The 8,170-nt window shown below is 43.4% G+C and overlaps 1 protein-coding gene across 3 annotated transcripts in view; it reads left to right on the forward strand.

Moving 5' to 3' along the window:
- The window catches only part of PRICKLE2 (prickle planar cell polarity protein 2), a 343,702-nt gene that overhangs the window by 166,896 nt on the left and 168,636 nt on the right, over nt 1-8,170 (forward strand). Inside the window, exon 1 of one of the 3 annotated variants that reach the window (XM_070776353.1) lies at nt 4,014-5,711. The exons of the other annotated variants lie outside the window; for them this stretch is intronic. The gene's annotated coding sequence lies outside the window, so the exon portion shown is untranslated. Of the gene's footprint in view, nt 1-4,013; nt 5,712-8,170 lie in introns of those variants that run through there. 3 annotated transcript variants of the gene reach the window in all.

Raw genomic sequence — 8,170 nt, forward strand, 5'->3', positions numbered from 1 at the left:
AGCTGAAGAGAGAAAATCTATTTTTCTGTTCTGAAACATGATGGGATTTAATCTCTAGTGCAGATTTAAGTTGTTTTATAAAAGTCAGATCACCACTGCATGGTAGCAGGAAGAATGTTGGAAGGCATGGGTGGTTTCAAGTGAAGATTTCATATCACTACGTTTTATGCTCCTTGAAGCCAAGTGTTGTGTTTTATTCATGTGTTTCCGTGTTTACACAGCCTATAAGTCAAACCTTCTTAGTAGACATTAGATACATGTTTGTTAAATGATGCATGAAGGAATGAATGGATAGCTTGGCCTTGGCTAATGCTTTTGTCTCTAAGATGGCACAGTTCAGTGCTTCTTCCAAAAGGCAGACACAACCTTTACCATTATTGAATTTCTCTAAAATTCAGGCGACTCGTCCAGATTTGGCTAGATAGCTGTGTTCTTATCCACCGAGCATTGGCAGGGCCCAGTAACTTGGCATCATAGGTTGGACTTTACGAGTTTCTTTTCCATGCATCATCCAGGTCGTTCATAAACTTGTTGAGTAATACTGAGAAGGGTCCATCTATTCCTCCCCCTGCTGGACTCTGAATTCTTTCACTTTACTTTGTGGTTAGGAATCTGAAAGTTTCATGATAAAGAGAAGTCTGTTACAGTTTTGGAATTTATCACTGAAAAGAATCACATACTTGACACTTAACTTATGCAGCCTTCATTAGTTATTTTGGAAGAACTGTATTTTAAGTTCCTTTATTGAAAGGGCCAGATCAAATAACTCTTTAAATTTGGTAGTATAATAATGTTATTTTTGCAGGCTAGATTCAGTAAATATTCAATGTTCTTCAAGATAGTTTCTTGAAAAATAGGCTGAAGCCTCTGTCTCTGTCAGCTTTCTGAAGAAAATCACCTTTTAAAACAAGAGGCATTTTTTTCCCCACCTAATCATTGGATTTCATCTAATAGCAAGAACAGCTACCCATTTAGTAAAAAAAAAAAAATAAAAAATTATTTATAGGTCAGGCATTCTGCTAAGTGCTTTACATGTATTATCTCTAAACCTCAAAACAACGCCAGGACTTAAGTGATATGAATTCCATCCTACAGATGAGATGAGTGACGCTTGGAAAAGTTACATAACTTCCCCAAAGTCAGACTAGATGATAAGTAGCAGTACTGGAATTCAAAGGCAAGCCTAATTCTAAAGTGTTTCCCCCTAAGGATAGCAGCTCCCTCAGTGTAGATTTTACCTACTCCAGGAAGCCCTTATCAAGTACCGCCTTCCCACAAGACTGCTTGAGATGTTCTTCCTCTGTCTTTTTATAGTAGTATAGTTTATGCCCCGTTATGGCTGGCTCAGTAGTAAAGAATCCTCCTTCAGGTGATGCGGGTTCAATGGGTCAGGAAGATGCCCTGGAAAAGGACATGACAATGCACTCCAGTATTCTTGCCTGGGAAATAACATGGACAGAGGAGCCTGGCGGGCTACAGTCCATTGGTCACAAAAGAGTCAGACACAAACTTAGTGACTGAACAACAACGACAAATGATGACACTCTCCATCTGTTTATCTGCTTCCTCTACCACCAGAATAAGATTCCTGGGAACAGGGGCGTTGAGTTTCTGCTCATTTGGTTTTTGTGTGTATGCTTTTTTTCCTGCCACGTTTGTTAATGGCTGAATGAACACGTCTTTCCAAGGATGTCTCTGCTATTTCATCTTGGTGCTTAAGAGCCATATTAATGTACAGTTAGACCTGTAAGGACCTTCTATAGTTCAGAATTTGTTAATTTGGGGGATGAAAGACTGAGGGAAATATAATCCAACTCTAAATGTGGAATGGCAGAGTTGCCTCTCTTTAAAGTGCCATCTATTTAATTCTGTCATTGCATTATTAAACTGTTATACTTTTCCTCAGTTCAGTCTTTTATTAACTGTACTTTTATGAGTAATTAATACAGACAGATGTTCTTACATTTATTTATCCTGCCTGAGATGTCTTATGCTTCTTGAATCTGAAGATTCGTGAGTTTTATAAATTCTAGAAAACTCTTAGCCATATGCCTCTCCTTAATGTCTATTCTGTGCCAGCGGGACTCCAGTTGGACATATGTTGGCCCTTCAAACTCTGTCCTCCGTATCGCTTAAACATCTTTATAGTTTTCAATTTTGCATCCCTTTGCGTTTCATCTTGTGTAATGTCCTGAGATGTATATTTCTCTCTTCAGGAGTATTTCATCTTCTGTTTCATCTCTCCATTGAGTTTTTAATTTTAATGAATCTATAGAGGAAAGAGAAGAGTTGCCCTTTTTTTGTTGTTTCATTTCTAGCTTTATTGTGTTTAGTCATTTTAAACTTTATTAATGTTCTTTTTCAAAATGTTGTTTTATTACCTCTAACTCTTGAGCCCTGATCCTCATACTTGCTGACTTACGGCTGTGTTTTGTAATTTACTACCACAAGCTCATGTTTTGAAGGGTCAGATGTAGCCCAGGTTACAGAACTGACTCTGCAGGAAAATTTTTCATTTGCTTCTGTGGGGAATTCTTGGCATATCGTGAATGGGACCAAGCTTTATATTAATTGTTCAGTTGGAGTTTGCTGATGCTCACTTTAATTTTTCATATTCCACTCTGAAGAAAGGCATAGGCTGAGGGCTTCTAATTCTTCTAATTCTAACATTTCTAATTCTTAAATGTTTCCCTCCTGCTCAGACCACAGGGAGACAAGTTTCCTTGGGATGGTTGACAGTTTTTCTAATCTATTTGTTTACCAAGGGTGCAGCCCTCAGGGATTGTTCCTGGTTTTCTGGAGGAGTTTCCTAACAACTTCCTACTTCTGCTTGTTCCAAAGCCTCATCTTCTGTCCTACTTGGGTATTCAAACCCTAGCCCCTAGGGAACCAAGACAGACTGTTCTCCTGTTGCCAACCATCTTCCCTTCTGCCTCATATCCCCAGCATGAATTTGCATGTTCATCATTCTTGTTTTTAGTTACTTCTTTTTTCTACCTGGGTACTCTCCTTTCTTAATTGTGAGTCAGCTAAGCCCTTAAAATAATTTTGGTTATATTTTATCTAGTGTATCTAGGGTCTTTGAAGAGTTGGAATTTTCAGGCTGTCATCATTTACCATCTTGCCAGATCCAGGAACTTATTACAAGCTCATGGTAAAGTAAGTAATATACAAAAATATATGGTGAAATAGGAGCCTCCTTCCCACTGTAGACCTGCTTAGTTCTCATACCAACTTGCCAAGAATAATAACCTTTACCATTTTCTTAGGCATAGTTCTAGAAACATTTTATGCACATACAGCATACATGTGTATATATAACACATGCGTCCATGCTTAGTCACTCAGTCATGTCCAGCTGTTTTGTGACCCCATGGACTGTATCCCGCCAGGCACCTCTGTCCATGGGATTTCCCAGGCAAGAATACTGGAGTGGGATACATTTCCTTCTCCAGAGGATCTTCCCAACCCAGGAATCAAACCTGCATCACCTCTGTCTGCTGCACTGCAGGCAGATTCTTTACATGCTGAGCAATTGTGGAAGCCCATATAATACATGAAGATTTATTTAATCAAGCAGGGATATATTTTACCTTCTGCACTGTACTTAGCAATATATCTTGAAGTTGATTGTTTATTAGTGCACTTAACTCTGCTTCTTTTGTTTCATGACTGTAGTATTCCAGAAATAGGTGTTCTGTAATTTATTTTTCCATTTCACCTATTTTTATTGGGTGGCAGTTTTCAGTTATTGTGATGTTATAAACCGTGCTCCAATAAACATTCCTGATCATATGTCTTTGCTGACTATACATCTAACATAATTCTCTTTGTATATTTTGCTCTGTCTCTCTCCTGTGCTGTGATAGGGATTAATTTCCTGTGTCAACTGGCCTGGGCCAAGGGATGCCCAGATAGATGGTAACATTAGTTTTAAGTGTGTCTGTGAGGGAGTCTCGGGAAGAGATTAGTGTTTGAATCAGTGAACTTCAAAAGAAGATTTCTACTTCACCAGTGCAGGTGGGCATCTTCCAATCTGTTGAGGGTCTGAACAGAGCAAAAAGGTGGAGGAAAGATCAATTTGCTCTCTTTGCTTCCACATTTTCCTGCCTTCAGACATTGGCAGTCCTGGTTCTTGACTTTTGGACTGGGACCAGGACTTGCACCCCTGGCACGCAGTTCTCAAGCTTTTGTATTTGTCCAGCATTATAACACCAGCTTTCTCCAACAGATTCTCCAACAACTCACAGACTACAGACCATGGGACTATTCCACCTCTGTAACTCCATATAGGGTGCCAATTCCTATAATAAATCTCTGCATATCTATCTATACACCTTACTGGTTCTATAGCTCTGGAAAATCTTAGTACACACCTCCACTCCCCTTAGGAGTGGTCACCTCAGCATCTTGTATGAAGTCTGGCACTGAGCAGGTACAGAATTCACATCTGTTTCATGAATGACCACGTACTCACCAAGAAGCCAAACCAGCAGTCAGATCATCCCAACCCCCAGGAAATGTATTCTGATTTCAGAAACACCAGCTCTTGACTATCCAGTGGGCTATAGCTGTTGATTGGGCATACCTCCTAGTCCAGATTTGCGCTAACACCATCGTTACAGCAACCGCATGAGATTTCATGATCATGCTTTACAAACAAGGAAACTGAGGCACAGTTTCCATAACTTGTAAGAGGTTGAGACTACAACGGAAACTGCTGGCCTCTTGAATATCACCTTTTAATTAACATTTGTCTTGTCACAGCCGACACAAGATGTGTCAGTGTTCATGCCTTCATTTATTCGTTCATTTATTCCATCAACAAATATTTACTGAGAGCTCACAGTGTTCCAGGCAGGAGGTAGGTAATACAGTGTGGTGAGAGATGGAAACAGCCCTGCAGTGGTGTGGAATTTACAGTATAAAGGGAGAGACAGATTAAGCAAAAAACAGTGAAAGTGTGATGAGTGCCCCCAAGGTTGTGGTGCAGGGGGTAGTAGTGGGGAGAATTTGGAAGCACCTAGCTGGGAGTTCTTCCCAGTAATTAAGAGAGTCCTCAAAGCTGTGATGAGTGGGATGAGCCTTGAAGGATGAGCAAGATGGGAGGGGTGAACACCAAGGAGCAGCCTGTTCCCTGCCTTACTCCTGTGCTCTGCTGTACAGCGGAATTTGGCTTTTGCTTCCCCTGCCAGCGCTAGGGACCTCCACTAGCAAGGGCCAGAGCGCCTGTGTCCTTCTGCTACTGAAAGTGGCCCGTACTCCCTTCCCCACCCCCATCAGCCTTTTCTAATTTTAAAGCAGTAGCTCCCTTGATTGAAATCTCAATTTGGGAACAGGCCTAGGATTGGCCTGTGGCTCGAAATTCTCACCAATAAGCGCCACGGTAGGTGGGGAGGCGTCCCTTTAAGCAGCGGGGAGGCAGCCTGGAGAGCTTGAAGCGTCTCTCCCCGGGACCTGAGAGGTTTTCCTGCATCCGGAGCTGTGCACGGAGCAGCTGCCATCGCTGAGCCCCGGGAATGTCACCTCCCTCGCGCGGAGCCCCTGCAGGGCCCCCTTTGGCTCCGGGTGGTTGGCGGCGGACGCCCCATTGGGCTTCTTAGCCGCAGCCGCATCCCCTGGCCCGGGACTGCGGCCCCTTTCCACCCCCCAACCCGCTTAGTTCCCGGTGGTGGAGGCCCCGCAGCAGCAGAGATGCAAGGCTGAGCCGGGTAAGTGGCGCCCCAGGGCAGGGGTGCCCCGAGGGGGTGCGTGTGCTCCTGGTAGAGACCAGGAAGAGGGGCCTTAAAGTGGGACAGTAACCTCTGGAAGAGATGCGCCCTGCAGCACAGACACTGGGGAGGTCAGGAGCTCCGGGAAGGGGACCTTGGGATCTTTTTGATATGAGCGTCTCCCAACCTTTGAGCACTAGGTTAACCAATAATAGTAACAGTGTCAGGAGTCATGGACCCTGTTACTGTATTAGGACTTTTTTGGTGGAAACATTTAAACTTCCCTGAACTTGCTTTTTTTCAAAAGCCTTTAATCTCTTAACAGTTCATTTCCCTCAAATGTTGGAAATGAATGGATTGCTCCTGACCTACTTATTTATTTCTCTTAGACTCTCAAAAAATGTGTGATGTCTCCAGGAAGGTCTGGTTTAAAAGATGATGTATTTCTCCCCACATTCCTATGGCTCGTTTTCCTAGAACTTTAAAAATGCCTATTGCTGTTCTTCTTGGTGGATTATCTATAATGAAGCAGCTCAGAAATGTGTTCATTTATTCTCCCTGAATTGGGGGTGGAGGTGGGGGAGAGACCTCCCTCTCCTGGCCTTCCTAGCTGGAATAAAACAGTCTGTGGGATGGGGAAAGCTCCTGGGGGGAATATGTTAGAACCCCTGCTTGTCCAGATTTGCAGATGTACCCTCTTGGCTGCTGGGAGACTTTGGACTTAGTGAAGCCTGAGAGTCTGCAGATCTGGGGTGCCTAGGCAGCTGTATCCTGGGAAATTTCCAAACCAAAATAGTCCATCGGGACTGGAGTGGGGGAGGGGTAAGGTTTATTTAAAAGATGCATTTTGAGCTTCGTCCCTCTCCCCAGTCTGTTTTTCCTGAGGTACACATGAGCAAACTTAAAGCCTAATGCAGAGGGCCGGGGGGTGGGGGCGGCGGTGGTGGAGGATGGGGTGTGTGTGTATGTGTTTAATTGAAGACGAGGCTCCTAGAAGAAATGCCTTCCCCAAATGAAGCAAAGTCTGATGCATGAATTGCCAAACTCCATTTCCGCCCATATTAAATTATTTTGGCTTAGAGCAGCCTTCATTTTGCTGGACTGGACTGGCCTTCATTCGCAGTTGTTTAGGTGTTGTGAATCATTTGTATACTTTGGGTTCCTTGCCTTCTGCAAACAGATGTTTTTAGCTGTGCAACTAGTTGAGTAATTAGAGAGATGGACACAGCCCTGTATGTACAGACAGAACACATACCACTTGGGGAGGATTTGGACCTTTCCTTTTTCAAATCATCAATTGCCAAACCCTCCCAGCCGTTGGGCAACTCAGATAAAGGTGTCAAGTGAGCTGAGCAGTGAAGAATTTATATGTGCAGCTAAGTCTGCTCGTCCTGCAATAAAACATCTTCCCATGGGGCCAAAAACTAGGGGGGTGGGGAAGGCTTATAAAAATGATCCTGTGTTCTCAGTCACCGACTCCCCAGCTCTCCCTGGATTTCTGAGAACCTGCCAGGAGAAACTGTTGACTGGGTGGAAGTTTCAAGAAATGCAGAACAGAAATCAGCACAAGCCCTCCTTGAGCGACTTTTATTTCTGTTTGGAGGAAGGGAACACTTTGTTAGAATAACAAATCGTGGCTGCTTTTCAAGAGCAGAAAACAGTTCGTGTTCCGAAGGCAGATTCATTTTTAAGAGTGTGAATCATTTGGTTTAGGTTTTTTGCTTTTCTTTTTTTTTTTTTCTCTTGTGGTAGAGGCTTGGAGATGATTAAATGTCTTGTCTGCAGGAAATTACCAGGAGATTTGAGTATTTTCCCGGATCAGGCTCAGATGGTACACAGCTTTGGGTGTAATACAAGAAAGCTCTGTTACCAGGCGATCTTTCTGCAGTGATACCCTCCACCTCTCCCAACCTGTCAAGCTTCTTGCTCAACAAGCCTTTTCTTTTTTTTTTTGGTGGGGGGGGGGGGTGCCTCCATTTAAGAAACTGAAATAACTTGCTCAGTCCCTCAATGAGCTTTTTAAGACCGTTTTATCAAGCCTACTTCCCTGTTGGCCTCCTCCCACTAGCCTTCACAGGAAAAGCTCTTGGCTCTTTTCCCCAAGATTTCCTTTAAGCCCGGCTTGTTTTCCTCAGGGACACAGATGTCTCAAGGAATGAGAGAGGCAGAGGTCTGAACTAATACTCACCAGTTTGGTGGTGGTGACATTTATAGTCTTTGTAGAACTGTTTGCTGAGAAGGCAGGGTGGTTCTGTGTTGGGTTTACCCCTGAAGCACATCAGTAAAATGAAGAATGGACAATTAAATGCTGGCCAGGGACAACCACGGGGTCCAAGGCCCTGCTTTGTGTAGTGTTTACAGAAATCTGCAGCTTCTGATAATCTTAGAGATGCTCTGCTCCCCAAGCTAGTTTTCTGAATCTTTTCTGAAAGGCACCTGGTCACGTGAAGCACCTCTTA

Source organism: Bos indicus, chromosome 22, assembly GCF_029378745.1.
Source record: "Bos indicus isolate NIAB-ARS_2022 breed Sahiwal x Tharparkar chromosome 22, NIAB-ARS_B.indTharparkar_mat_pri_1.0, whole genome shotgun sequence".
Classification (NCBI taxonomy): Eukaryota; Metazoa; Chordata; class Mammalia; order Artiodactyla; family Bovidae; genus Bos; species Bos indicus.